The 14,111-nt window shown below is 42.5% G+C and overlaps 1 long non-coding RNA gene across 1 annotated transcript in view; it reads right to left on the bottom strand.

The window, feature by feature from the left end:
- Positions 1-611: 611 nt before the first annotated feature.
- The window catches only part of LOC113614585 (uncharacterized), a 30,535-nt gene continuing 17,035 nt past the window's right edge, over positions 612-14,111 (bottom strand). The window contains exon 3 of the long non-coding RNA XR_003430680.1: positions 612-1,123. This is a non-coding gene — a long non-coding RNA (uncharacterized LOC113614585). The remainder of the gene's footprint in view (positions 1,124-14,111) is intronic.

The raw sequence follows: 14,111 nt of genomic DNA, 5'->3' as shown, positions 1-14,111 counted from the left end.
TATAATTCTGCAGGACCCAGCTGGCGTAGAGATGTAGATACCAAGATGTTCACCGCAGCATTGTTTACAATAGTGGGAAATGGGAAGTTCTCTAAGTGTTCAAGAATGGGGTTTGATTAAATAAGTTGGAGTGTATCCATATGGTAGAATGCTAAGCAGCTATTGACAGTTACATTTTAAAAAAAATATTTAAAGATACAGGAGTATGTTAAAATCAACAAACTTCATCCTGCAGAGTTAGCCACTATTAACATTTTGGTGTGTTTACCTATTTTTTCCCTATTAGATATACAAATGCATTAAAATCCCACCAAAATGGGATTACGTGTGGGGATAAAAGTTACATTGTGTTACGTGTGGGGTTGCATTCTTGTGAAAGTAACGGAAGACAGCAACTGGAGGGGAGTCTATATTGTCACAGAATGTACAGTATGAAGATGTTGAAAATTATACTGCACTCAGCATTCTGTACACTGAATTAGAAAAGCCTCAAATGACTTTGAGGCTGTCACTTCCTAACCACACCCACCTCATTCTCAGAAGGGACCCGTGGTGGGCCGTGGTTTGAGAATGAGGGTGGAAGGAATGAAAGCCTATAGATCATATCAAATTTTGCATAATCACTGAATCTGACATATATTTTAATGACATTAGAATCATACTGTGTACAAATATGTTTCATATCATTTCTTATTTAACATTATATCTTAAGCAACACTCCATCTTATTAAATATTATTTTAAAACATGTCGTTGTACATGTTCTTGCTTTCTAAAAATGTCTTTGTTCTTATCTTTTACCACCACCCCCTTATTCATAGGGTGCAACCGCTGAGTCAAAAGTATCAATAGACCTATTTTAAAGATTATTGAAATACATTTCCAAATTCCCCTCCAGAAAATTACACTGAATTACACTGAGCAGCAAATGAGAGAGTTGCCTGGAGCCCTGTCATTGGGTGGGTTAATCGTTGTTTAAGTGAATAGATGGATCTGAGAGGTACTTCCACAGGCAGAATTGATGGGATTTCATGGCTGCGCGGTGCTGGGGGCATGAAATCAAAAGCAGAAGGAGTTGACGATACTGAAGTCCTTGGCTTGGGTGTGCGTAAAGATGAGGAAGCCTTCGGTGGAGAAAGGGAGAAAAGAAAGAGGATTGGGATCAGGAGAATAGAAATTTGGTTTGGGAATACTGCATATTTAAAAGAAACAAACAAAAAAATATATAAGACCCAGAAGATAAATAAACAAAGACGTTTCCCCCAAAGAAAACATGCAAATACTTCAAGAATAATAAAGTGTCAATCTTATCATTCCATTAACTAAGATTCATTTGGCTGAAAATAGTAGAAATTTAAGTTTTATAAATTTAGTTAAAGTGGAGAATTTAGGGAAGATTCATAAAAGATCGGACGAGCAGAGATACAACTAGGACCCGATCGTTCTTACACATTGACAGGATTCTCTCTCTCTCTCTCTTTCATCTTTGTTTTTCTCTACAGAACAACCTTATTCTCTCTCAGACTGGCATTGTCCACGTGGCAGGAAGCATGGCTTTTGAGAGCACCTGTGGCTCACCTCTCACAGCTTTGCTTCTAGGACCTGCTCTCTCTGGTCTCAAGGTCAAAACTCTCAAGGAAAGGCTCTTATTCACCCAACATGGTGCCTCAGCTGAGGCCTAGAGTGAGCTGTTATGATCGGTCACCTTAGCTCAAGGACCCTTCCCTGGGCTAATAAACAGTGTTTGGGAGCAGGCTTCAGAAGAGAATGGAGCGCACATGTGAACCAAAGGGTTAGAAAGGACAGACTGTTGCTCAGAAGAGGTGTGCAAAATAATTGATAGTCTTCCCTGCATACCCACATAATTTTCTTTCCATACACAAAATATCCCCAGGTGTCCTCTCTTATTGTAATACAGCCATCCTCTTATCAGTGGGATGTAACTCAAAGTCATCCAGCTACTGCTTCTCTCTCCAAGTCCAGAATCCCCTAGATGGACGATCTCTCTTTCCTCTTGTAGTTTTCAAGATTTTCTTGTTTCACTCTTGACATTCTACAGCTGTAGACCAGCATGTATAAGTGTGGATTTATTATTTATTCTACTCAACATTCAGTGGGCACTTTCTGTCTGAAGATTCTGGAGAATTTTTCACCATTATCTCTTCAGTCTTCTCTACCATTTGCTCTATTCCTTTCTTTTGAATCTTCTCTTGGATGGAGGTTCTCAAACTCTTTTCCCTGTCTCATAATTACCCTTTCATCATTTTCGATTTTTAAAAAATCCTCTGTGCTGAGTTCTGGGTGAATTCCTCAGCTCCATCTTCCAAAGCTCTAATTATTTATTCAACTGTATTTGGTCCAGACCTTCTCCCATCTGTTCAGTTTTTATTTCAAGTACTAGATTTTTCCATTTCCAGGATTTCTAGTTGTTCCTCTTCCATATCCACTTATTCTTGTTCATTTTTTCCCTCATCTTTTGAGAATTCTCAACTTGCTTGTTTTACAATCGTTTTCATCTGGTTCTACTATTTTCTTTTCCTCTGAAAGGAGTTTATCTCCTGCTGATTGCTTTTGTTGGCAGCCTTTCTTCACATTAGTCTTCTTATTTCCTTTCTGTTTCCTATCCATGGGCATGTTTATCTTCTTTTGAAATGTGACTGTGTCCTTTTATTTTCCTCTCTCTCACATGTTTTTCTTTCACTGGAGAGGCAGTGTAGAGTAATATTAAGAGCTCAGGTTCTGGAGACTGCCTGTGTTCAGATCTTGGCCCCATGACTTAAGAGCTGTACGATTCGGGGCAGGTTTCTTGATCCTCATCTGTAAATTGAGGGATAATAAGAATAACACCTACCTAATAGGGTTTGGGGGAGGCTTTAGTGAGCTGATGCACACAAGGCACTTCCACAGTGCCTAGAACACAGTGAGTGTTTAGTACATGTTAGATATTTTCCCACATATTTAGAGAAAATTAGTGCATCCAGGTGTGGATAGGAACGGTGCTCAAAGGACGAACTTAGAAGGTCACTTGCCAGCAAGTTCAAGTCCAGGATTCCTGAGTGTGTCTATTCCTCTTGGTCAAGCCTTCCCATTGCTCCCCATGATCTTGCCCACACTGGCTTTGTGATTACTACCAACCACCTCCCACACTCCTCATGTACAATGCTGGTGGGAAACAGGGCACCTGTTATAAATGCTACTGTTGAAAATGGGTGAAAAGGAGGCAACACACAGTGGTCGCATTTGAACCACATCCAGCTGGACAGGGATGGTGAGGTCAGGGCTGTGGCTGGTGAATATCACTGCATCTTGGCAAAGACTGAGTTCTCTGGTCGCCAGTCTGACTCTCCAGGTTTTGCCTGTTGGGAGCATTGCCCTTGCCCACATCCACAAAACCTTTCACGAGCAGGGTGGTGGAGAGGTTTCCTCCACTCAGGGCTGTACTGCCTTACGAAACACTTCCTATTGGTCTAGCTACCTAGGAATTACCTCATGATAGATTTCCCCAAATCTTTTGGATGATAGAAATCTCCCGGGGAATTTGATGAAAATTCTCAATCACACCCCAGATCCACTGACTCTCCAGGGGGAGCATCTTGGGAATCTGCATTTTTTAACAATCATCTCAGGTGATTCTTATCATCAGGAAAGTTCGAAAAAGTAATACTACCTCAGTGGTTGAGCAATCGCACACCTCAGTTTGGCTGACTTGGGCTATTTTAGCATTTCAACGTTGAAAACTATGATCATCGGACTGTGACTTTCATTTTGGGGGTCTCTGTTGGCCAATTTCCAACTCCAGAAAGTTGCAAGGCATGAGAGGTGTATTGGACTCTGCTCACATGACTCCAGCCTCTTACTACAGATCTGGAGGCTCTGCTCTTCTCCTGGGGCTCAGCAGGAAATGTGGAGAGGGAAGCCACGGCTGGCCTGCCCTCAGTATTGTCCCTGTTCTGCGACTTTCACGTCACACTGGGGCGGGGTGGGAAGAGGATGCAATTCCTCATGAGGCAGGGAGTGCACAACATGAGGCGCTGGGCTGGTTGTGGTCCTTTCCAGGTATCACCATTCCAACTCCCAGGATCCTGTGGCTTCTTAATCAGTGCAGAACCTCTGGTGTGGGGCAAAGCATTCAGCTTTTGCAATTGAGCAAATGGTATAACTCTGTGACCTCAGCCATTTGGGACTGCTGGCTACCAACAGAAAGACCTCTCTTAAAGCTGCTATCTCTCTGTCCAGCAGCTCCCTGAATGTTTGCTGCTTCCAGGTCTTCTGTTTCTCTCATGGCACCCTACCTAAGGCTGCGAGAAATTACTGCCACATTCTATCATCCTGATATTTCATACCGTGTCTCCCAAGTATAAGTCTGAATGGCACATGGTCTGAGTCCCAAGAGCCACTGGAAAATAGTCTAACCAACTGCCTTGATAGCGTAAAAATAGGGAAGGCAATTTTCCCAGCCTAGGATCTGTGGACGCTCACGGCACGCCAACCAACCTTGATTCAGTCATCTGGGGGTTCCTCGATTTCCACACCCCCGTTCATGTTCCAGTTTCTGTATTAAGCTTCTTTTAGTGGTAAGGGACAGAAACACAACTCAAACTAATTTTTGCAAAAGAGACATCTATTGGAAGGGTCACACATTGGAAGAGAGCAGGGCTGTAACTGACTTCAGCAACCCAAACCACTGAGACTTTCTCCCTGCCCCTCTTTCTTGCTTTCCTCTGCATGTCAGCGTTGTTCACTCTGACAGGTTTTGTGTGGATGGCAGAGACATGCCCTTGGCAGCGGCTGTGACTCACCTCTCCTCTGAACCAGCACAGAAGGATGGGGCTTGTTTTCTCTAATCATAATTATTTATTTATTTATTTATTTTCGCGGTACGCGGGCCTCTCACTGTTGTGGCCTCTCCCGCTGCGGAGCACAGGCTCCGGATGCGCAGGCTCAGCAGCCATGTCTCACGGGCCCAGCCGCTCCGCGGCATGTGGGATCTTCCCGGACTGGGGCACGAACCCGCGTCCTCTGCATCGGCAGGCAGACTCTCAACCACTGCGCCACCAGGGAAGCCCCCATAAATTTTTTAATTACAAAGAAAGGCTCTGAATGGCTTAGCTTGGCTCAGGTACCAGCTTGATCTTGGACCACATGTTTAGAAGGAGGACTAGGAGCACTTCCCAGAAGAGTCTTTTCTGGGTGGACAGAACGAAAGCTGTGCTCTACCCCAAATAGCAAAGAAATACAAATTAAAACAGCCATTAGGGCTTCCCTGGTGGCGCAGTGGTTGAGAGCCAGTCTGCCGATGCAGGGGACACGGGTTCGTGCCCCGGTCCGGGAAGGTCCCACGTGCCGCGGAGCGGTTGGGCCCGTGAGCCATGGCCGCTGAGCCTGCGTGTCCGGAGCCTGTGCTCCGCAACGGGAGAGGCCACAAGAGTGAGAGGCCCACGTACCGCAAAACAAACAAACAAACAAACAGCCATTAAATGCCATTGGAATGAAACAAAATGAAGATACCCAATACAGTTTTCTATTGCTGCAGCAACAAATGACCTCAAATTTAGTGGCCTAAAACAGCCCAAACATAGTCTCTTACAGCTCTGTAGTCAGGAGTCCCGCACAGTCTCGCTGGCCTAAGGTCACGGTGTCAGCAGGGCTGTGCTGCTTCTGGAGGCTCTGGGGGAGAATCCATTTCCTTGCCTTTTCCAGCTTCTAGACATCCCCTACATTCCCTGGCTCATGGCCCCTTCCTCCTTTTTCAAAACCAGCAACATGTGCCTGGGTGATTCTCACACAGCTGCCTTTCTGGTTCTCTTCTGTCTTCCTCTTAAGGACCCTTGTGATTACATTTGGGCCCATCTAGATAATCCAGGATAATCTCCCCAACTCAAGATCAACTGATTAGCAACCTTAATACCCCTTTATGTAAGGTCACCTCTACATAGGTTCCAGGGATTAGGACCTATTAGGGGGTGGAGGCTCTTAGTATGTCCACCACAGCTGGTAAGAGGGCAGTGAGTAGATCCTCTCAAATTCTTCTGGTCAAGGTGTAAATTTGCATAAAATTTCTGGAAAATAAGTTGGTAGTTTGGCAAATCAGCCTTTAAATGTTCATATTTGTTCATTCAATAACTCTAATAATCTGTCCTTAAAAATAATGCTAAGGCGGCTTCCCTGGTGGCAGAGTGGTTGAGAATCTGCCTGCTAATGCAGGGGACACGGGTTCAAGCCCTGGTCTGGGAGGATCCCACATGCCGCGGAGTGACTAGGCCCGTGAGCTACAACTACTGAGCCTGCGCGTCTGGAGCCTGTGCTCCGTAACAAGAGAGGCCGCGATAGTGAGAGGCCCGCGCACCGCGATGATGAGTGGCCCCCGCTTGCCACAACTAGAGAAAGCCCTTGCACAGAAATGAAGACCCAACACAGCAAAAGTAAATTAATTAATTAATGTCAAAAATAATAATAATGGCTTTCAAAAAAAGAAAAAAGATCATGCACATGGCTATTGAGGTAAAGGGAAAAATAATCAGACTTCTGGGTACAGTTTTAAAAAATAAAAATTAATAATGCTAAGTATGTATGTGTGGCGGGGTGGAATTTATGCACTAAAATGTTCATCACTACTTTATTTATACCACCAAAAAATGGGAAACAACCCTAGGGACCAGTGGTGGTAGGCTAAGTAAACCACATTATATCCGTTTAAGGAAACATTATGTTGACAGTAAAAACTTTTGTTCCTGAGAAATTTAATGAAATGAAAACATGTATATCCCCTAATGTTAAGTAAAAAGAGAAGGATATCTGTACATTCTGCTCAATTTTGCTGTGAACCTAAAACTGCTCTAAAAACAGTTAATTGTCTATTAATTTTTTTAAAAAGAGGAGGATACAAAAAATTACAGTTACAATATAATGTAAAAGAAAAAAGATGTACAAAAATGCCTGGGAAGGGAAACGTTAACAGTGGTTGCCCTATGGGTGGTGGGATCATTTGCAGGTGATTTTTTTCCCCTCTAAATATACATTTAAATTTATTTTTAAATTGGCCCTCAGGTGCACAGAATTGGGTTAACCGTAATCCCTATTTCATAACACACTCTTATCATTATTCCAGGCATGGCCACTTCTGTTTGTTTAGTTGGTTGTTTTGCCAGTCATTTTGATAATGGATTAAGTACCCAGAAACATAACACTCAAAACAAAAGCCTCCCTAACCATTCCTCCCACACTCACCCTCCCTGTGACCCTCCCTGCTCAAAATAACCATGAGCCCCAATCTCATGTTTATCTTTTCATTGCTTTCCTTTTTATGTAGTTCTATTGTATCTATTGTGGGATTGCCACTCCCTTGCAATGTCTTCCGCTCATTTTTTCCTGAGACTCTTGCAAAGGGGGGAGATGTGTGTTTATTTCTAGACAAAAGAAATTCTTCTTCACTCAAGCAGGGAGTGTTGATGTAATGGTAACTGACGAAATGCCATTTTAACTATTTTTCATTCAAACCCTCTATGGTCATTCCAGTAATAGCGGCGCTCAGCTCAGAAGCTGTGATTCGACACCTGAATGTATGGTGGTCAAATCCCGCACTCCCAGTGAAGGGAGGTGTTAAGGCGCCCTTGAGCTTCACTGGGACCCAGGCCTACTTCGGAGGAAGACCCACTTTCCTTGGTCTCATCCTCTGGTTTGTCTCAAGATGTTTCTGGGCCATTTCTGCCTCATGGGACACAGTTGGCCCACACGGAGTCCAGGTGAATAAATTGAAGGCCTCTGGGCCAAGCTTCCTCAAGGTCCTACTAATCCCAGGGTCCCCAGGCTGACTTCTGAATTCAGGGATTTCATTTTTATCTCTCAAGCTCCTGGTAAATATCTCACCAAGAGACCTCTTAAGAGCATCAGTTGTCTGTCTTCAGACCAGTAGGTCTTAACCAAGGACCCTTATCAGAATCACCTGAGAAGCTTTTAAAAAATACGGATGCCTAGAATCAACACCATCCCAAGAGATTCTGTAAGTCTGCTATCAGGAATTTTAAAGCATTCCCCCAAAGACTAGATATACACTTTTGGTTAAGAACCATATCATCGGACAATGCCTGGCCAAGGCCCATGCCTGCCTTTGGTCTTCAGCAAATTCTTCAAGGTAATGCCAGCTCCCCAGTTACCTGGCTTTTAGCCCCAGGTTTCAGGAGATGTTCACCTTTTGTTTTCCTCATGCCTCCTAGCAAATTGACATCCACTTTCTGACTATCAGGAAAAGGGCCAACTGTGTCTGAGAGATGTTTTGGCTACTGCGGTTCCCTGCAGACCTTTTAGATCTCTTTCACTCCCTGGTTTTTCTCTGCCTATCTCTCTGTCTCGTTTTATCTCTCTGTCTCGTTTTATCTCTCTCTCTCTGTCCCTCCCCCGTCTCTCATCTCAGTTTACCCTGCAGCTCTGTTCTTTTCTCCATGAAATAGGCACCTGCAGACTTCCATCCTCCACTTCTGACCCAAGAGGCAAAAGAATTTCTCCTCGAGGACTAGTTTGAAATATCCTGCGGAAAGACCACATTTGAGAAGCAATTCCAGTAATGGCTAAGAGCATGGACTCCAGAGCCAGAGCTCAAATCCTAGCTGTGTGAACACAGACAAATTAGTCAACCTCTATGTGACTCAGTTTCCCCATCTGTAAAATGAAGATGATAACTGCACCTACTTGGGTTGTTGAAAGGATTTAATGGGCTAAAATGCTCTCAGAGCAGCGCCTGGTACATGGTGAGTGCTGTCTAAGTAGGGTGACCACGTGTCCTGCAGACAACCCAAGAATGTTTAATTTGCTTCAACTCTCTAAAAGCAGGAGAAAGAAGGTGAGCTCTTTTGTTGGACCTAATTCTAAAACATGTGTCAATATTGGTAGATATGTCCATGCCACTCTCTCACTTTGTCCCAGCTTACCCTTCCCCTCCCCGTGACGGACTGTCCATTTTACATCCTCGATTCATCTTGCCTTTCTTCCCATTCCCACATCACCCACTCTTGTCAGGCTGCCTTTATTTTTCAACGGTGCTAGAGCGTCCACTTCCCAGCTGGCTTCCTCACATCAGCTCTGGCCCCTTCCAGAATTCCAATGCATTTTCCACGCTCCACATTGTAGCCAGAGTGATTGCTTTGACATACAAATCTGACTGTATTCCTGCTGTCCCTATCCCACCTCCACATCCCTAAAACCACTCAATGGTTTCCTGGTGCTTTCAGAATTAAGAAAAACTGCTTTAACAACCTGCCAGCCCCTGTAGAGCCTGGCCCTCATCTGTCTCTCCAGTTCCATCAGTTCCACCTAGTTTGCTCTACCCACAGCGGCCTTCCTTCAGTGCTCATAATCGCCAAGCTTCCCTGTGCCACTGGGCCTTTGTACATGCTAGTTTCTTCCTGGAAGTCTCCTTCTCCCCCCACCCCCCTTTAAAGAAATACTCATAGACTTTATTTTTTACAGCACTTTTAGGTTCACAGCAAAATTGAGCAGAAAGTATAAAGAGTTCCCATATACCCTGTTTCCCACCCTCCCCGCACCCCAACACACACACACACACACACACACACACACGGCCTCCCCTACCATGAATATCCCACACCAGTGTGTGCATTTGTTATAATCCATGAACCAGCATCGACACATCATTATCAACCAGTCCATAGTTTACATTACGGGTCACTCTTTGTGGTGTACATTCTATGGGTTTTTGTATTGCCTGCATAGTTTTGCTTTTTTCAGAATGTCATAGTTGGAATTATACAGTATGTAACCTTTTCATATTGGCTTCTCTCACTTAGCAATATGCTTTTGTAAGGTCTCTCTGTGTCTTTTCATGGCTTGATAGTTCATTTCTTTTTAGTGCTAAATAATATTCCATTGTTTGGATGTACCACAGTTTATGTATCCACACACCTACTGAAGGACATCTTGGTTGCTTCCAAGTTTTAGCAATTATGAATAAAGCTGCTATAAACATTTTTTGTGTGGACATAGTCTTCAACTCATTTGAGTAAGTACCAAGGAGTACGATTTCTGGATCCTATGGTAAGAGTACGTGTAGTTTTGTAAGAAATCACCGAACTGTCTTCTAAAGTGGCTGCTCCATTTTGCGTTCCCTCCAGCAACGTGAGAGAGCTCCTGCTGTTCCAGGTCCTTCCCAGAATCTGGCATTGCCCGTACTTTGGATTTTGGCCATTCACGTATACATATATATTAGTGTATAGCGGTATTTCATTGTTGTTTTAATTTGCAATTTCCTAATGACTGTGATGTTCAGCACCTTTTCAGATGCTATTTACCATCTGTATATTATCTTTGATGAGATGTCTGTTCAGATCTTTTGCCCATTTTTAAAATTAGATTGTTTCCTTCTCCCTTTTTGACCTCAGTAAATCCTTCCTTCTCATCTTTTAGATCTTAACCCAGTAATCTCTTCTTTGTATCTCTATCTAGATTAAAAAAAAAACAAAACTCATACATTCCTAGAGCACTGTGTACCTCTTCTTCACAGTTATCAGAGTTGTAATTTAGTATTTATTTGTCTAGTTATTGGAATGATGTCTGTAAGAGCAGACACCACATCTGGTTTCATTCCCTGGTGTGTTGGTGTGCCCAGCGCTGTGCTTAACACATGGTGGGCGCCACACAAATATCTGTGGAGTGAGGAATAAACTAATAACCTCAGTGAGAAAGAAGGCGGAGCAGGAAGGAGGGGTCATGTAAAGAAACCATTGCAAACACAGAGTGAGTCCAGAATTTCAAAGAGTGAGTATAACAATGGGAGGGCCAAAAACAAAAACCAAAAAGCACAAATCTGTAAGACTGGTGTCAGGAATCCTAACGTGTAAAATGAGCTGAGGCTTAAACAAATGACTGAGACCACAGAAAGACTGTTCTAGAAATTTATTTGGAGCAGGAAAAATAACAAGGAAGAGCCAGACCCCACATTTAGTGTGGCAGAATGGGGTATAACTTTTAATGCATAATGTTTCTCTCCCTCAAGAGTAATTCTCAAGCCAGAAAGTGTAAAAGGCAAACTGCAGAAGAAGGATGTCAAGCTCAAGATCAGTGAAGAGAAAAAAAAAAAAAAAAAGATCAGTGAAGAGTTTTGGGAGTAACTAGCCACCACTGTGTGAGCTCTGGTTTTGGATGAATCTCGTCAGAACTTGGAAATATGATTGCAGAGTCACTGTCCGTGATTTCTGAGAAATTTGGGAAAGGAGCCAATAGCCAGGGAAATGTGAAATGTTTCTCAGTCTTCAATCAGGGAAAGAATGTGCATTCGGGTGAATTTATTGACTTCTGACTTACAAACTTGACATTGATTCATGGCACAAGTATGTACTAGATTTGTAATTGGATGCCTAGAAAGTAAAATTTTCTGTCTTTCTACCTCAGTAAGCCACCATTTCAAAGTCACCAGGCAGCAAGGTGGAGGCAGTGAATCGTCTCGGAGGAAGTCTTTGTTCCTAGAAAAATTTCACGATTGATACCTTCTGTTGTGTAAATGTAGGCAGCTAGGCATCCATTATCCTCAGAATAGAATATAACTGGACATTTCCCCTAATGTAGAGCTTGATAAAGGCTGTTCTCCATATTTCTTGGTATGAATAGCTGGGTTGCTAGAAGGAATTGGGCAAATTTATGCAGGTGCAAGGAGCCTTCAGGAAGAAAAAGAATCAGGATAATTCCCTTCTCATTTGAGGCTAAATACTATCAATATTAGATCCTCTCTGATGGGTTGAAATGGTCACACCTGAAAAGATGACCAAGCACCTCCCCCACAAGGGGGACACTAACCATGGGGGAGGGGAATTGTGAAATGGTGACAAGATCTTCCTCCAGCACCGTGTGTGGCTGAGGTCAAAGCACTCACCCAGCCCAGCTGCCCCAGCAGAGAGAGTTTGGAGTAGTGAAAAAGAAGGTAAGGGGGCAGGGCACAACTTTTAAAAGAATGGCAATTTTAGGACATGACAAAAACTGGTTAGAACCAACCAGGTCCAAGATGGCAGAAGATTACACTTCCAGTGGACCTTGAGCCTCATTAAACACTCCTCATAACGCATTAGCATGCTAAATGACAAACTCACCAGTGCCATGACAGTTCTGAGGCCAATCATAAAAGGTCAAAAATTGGGTGGTGGCCCAATTCCTGGAAATTTCCACCCCATCCCCGAAATAGTTGGAATAATCCTCCCATTCATTAGCCTGTGACATTACCCAGCCCATAAAAACTAACCACCCCATATTTCAGGGCCTGTCGCCTTCTGAGATGGCCACGCTCTGTCTGTGGAGTATGTTTCTCTCTAAATAAATCCACTTCTTACCTATCACTGAATTCTGTGATGAGACATCAAGAACCTGAGCTTCATTAAGTCCTGAGATCAGGTGTGTGATTTCAGTTAAAAGACAGTGGGTTCCACTCTCACCACTATTATTCAACATAGTTTTGGAAGTTTTAGCCACAGCAATCATAGAAGAAAAAGAAATAAAAGGAATACAAATCAGAAATGAAGAAGTAAAGCTGTCACTCTTTGCAGATGACATGATACTATAGATAGAGAATTGCAAAGATGCTACCAGAAAACTACTAGAGCTAATCAATGAATTTGGTAAAGTAGCAGGATACAAAATTAATACACAGAAATCTCTTGCATTCCTATACACTAATGATGAAAAATCTGAAAAAGAAATTAAGGAAACACTCCCATTTACCATTACAAAAAAAGAATAAAATACCTAGGAATAAACCTACCTAAGGAGACAAAAGACCTGTATGCAGAAAACTATAAGACACGAATGAAAGAAATTAAAGATGATACAAACAGATGGAGAGATATACCATGTTCTTGGATTGGAAGAATCAACATTGTGAAAATGACTCTACTATCCAATGCAATCTACAGATTCAATGCAATCCCTATCAAACTACCAATGGCATTTTTCACAGAACCAGAACAAAAAATTGCACAATTTGTATGGAAACACAAAAGACCCTGAATAGCCAAAGCAATCTTGAGAAAGAAAAATGGAGCTGGAGGAATCAGGCTCCTGGACTTCAGACTATACTGCAAAGCTACAGTAATCAAGACAGTATGGTACTGGCACAAAAACAGAAGTACAGATCAATGGAACAGGATAGAAAGCCCAGAGATAAACCCACACACATATGGTCCCCTTATTTTTGATAAAGGACGCAAGAATATACAATGAAGAAAAGACAGCCTCTTCAATAAGGGGTGTTGGGAAAACTGGACAGCTACATGTAAAAGAATGAAATTAGAATACTCCCTAACACCATACACAAAAATAAACTCAAACTGGATTAAAGACCTAAATGTAAGGCCAGACACTATAAAACTCTTAGAGGAAAACATAGGCAGAACACTCTATGATATAAATCACAGCAAGATCCTTTTTGACCTACATCCTAGAGAACTGGAAATAAAAACAAAAATAAGCAAATGGGACCTAATGAAACTTCAAATCTTTCGCACAGCAAAGGAAACCATAAACAAGACAAAAAGACAACCCTCAGAATGGGGAAAAATATTTGCAAATGAAGCAACTGATGAAGGATTAATCTCCAAAATTTACAAGCAGCTCATGCAGCTCAATATGAAAAAAACAAACAACCCAATCCAAAAATGGGCAGAAGACCTAAATAAACACTTCTCCAAAGAAGATATACAGATTGCCAGCAAACATGAAAGGATGCTCAACATCACTAATCATTAGAGAAATGTAAACCAAAACTACAATGAGGTATCACGTCATACCGGTCAGAATGGCCATCATCAAAAAATCTAGAAACAATAAATGCTGGAGAGGGTGTGGAGAAAAGGGAACCCTCTTGCACTGTGGGTGGGAATGTAAATTGATACAGCCACTATGGAGAACAGTATGGAAGTTCCTTAAAAAACTAAAATTAGAACTACCATACAGCCCAGCAATCCCACTACTGGGCATATACCCTGAGAAAACCATAATTCAAAAAGAGTCATGTACCACAATGTTCATTGCATCTCTATTTACAATAGGCAGGATATGGAAGCAATCTAAGGGTCCATCGACAGATGAATGGATAAAGATGTGGCACATATATACAAT

Source organism: Aethalodelphis obliquidens, unplaced genomic scaffold (genome assembly GCF_003676395.1).
Source record: "Aethalodelphis obliquidens isolate GAN/ISIS:26980383/991018 unplaced genomic scaffold, ASM367639v1 scaffold100, whole genome shotgun sequence".
Taxonomy (NCBI): Eukaryota; Metazoa; Chordata; class Mammalia; order Artiodactyla; family Delphinidae; genus Aethalodelphis; species Aethalodelphis obliquidens.
Note: the sequence above shows the minus strand (reverse complement) of the source record. Positions and strands in the feature narration are given on the sequence as shown.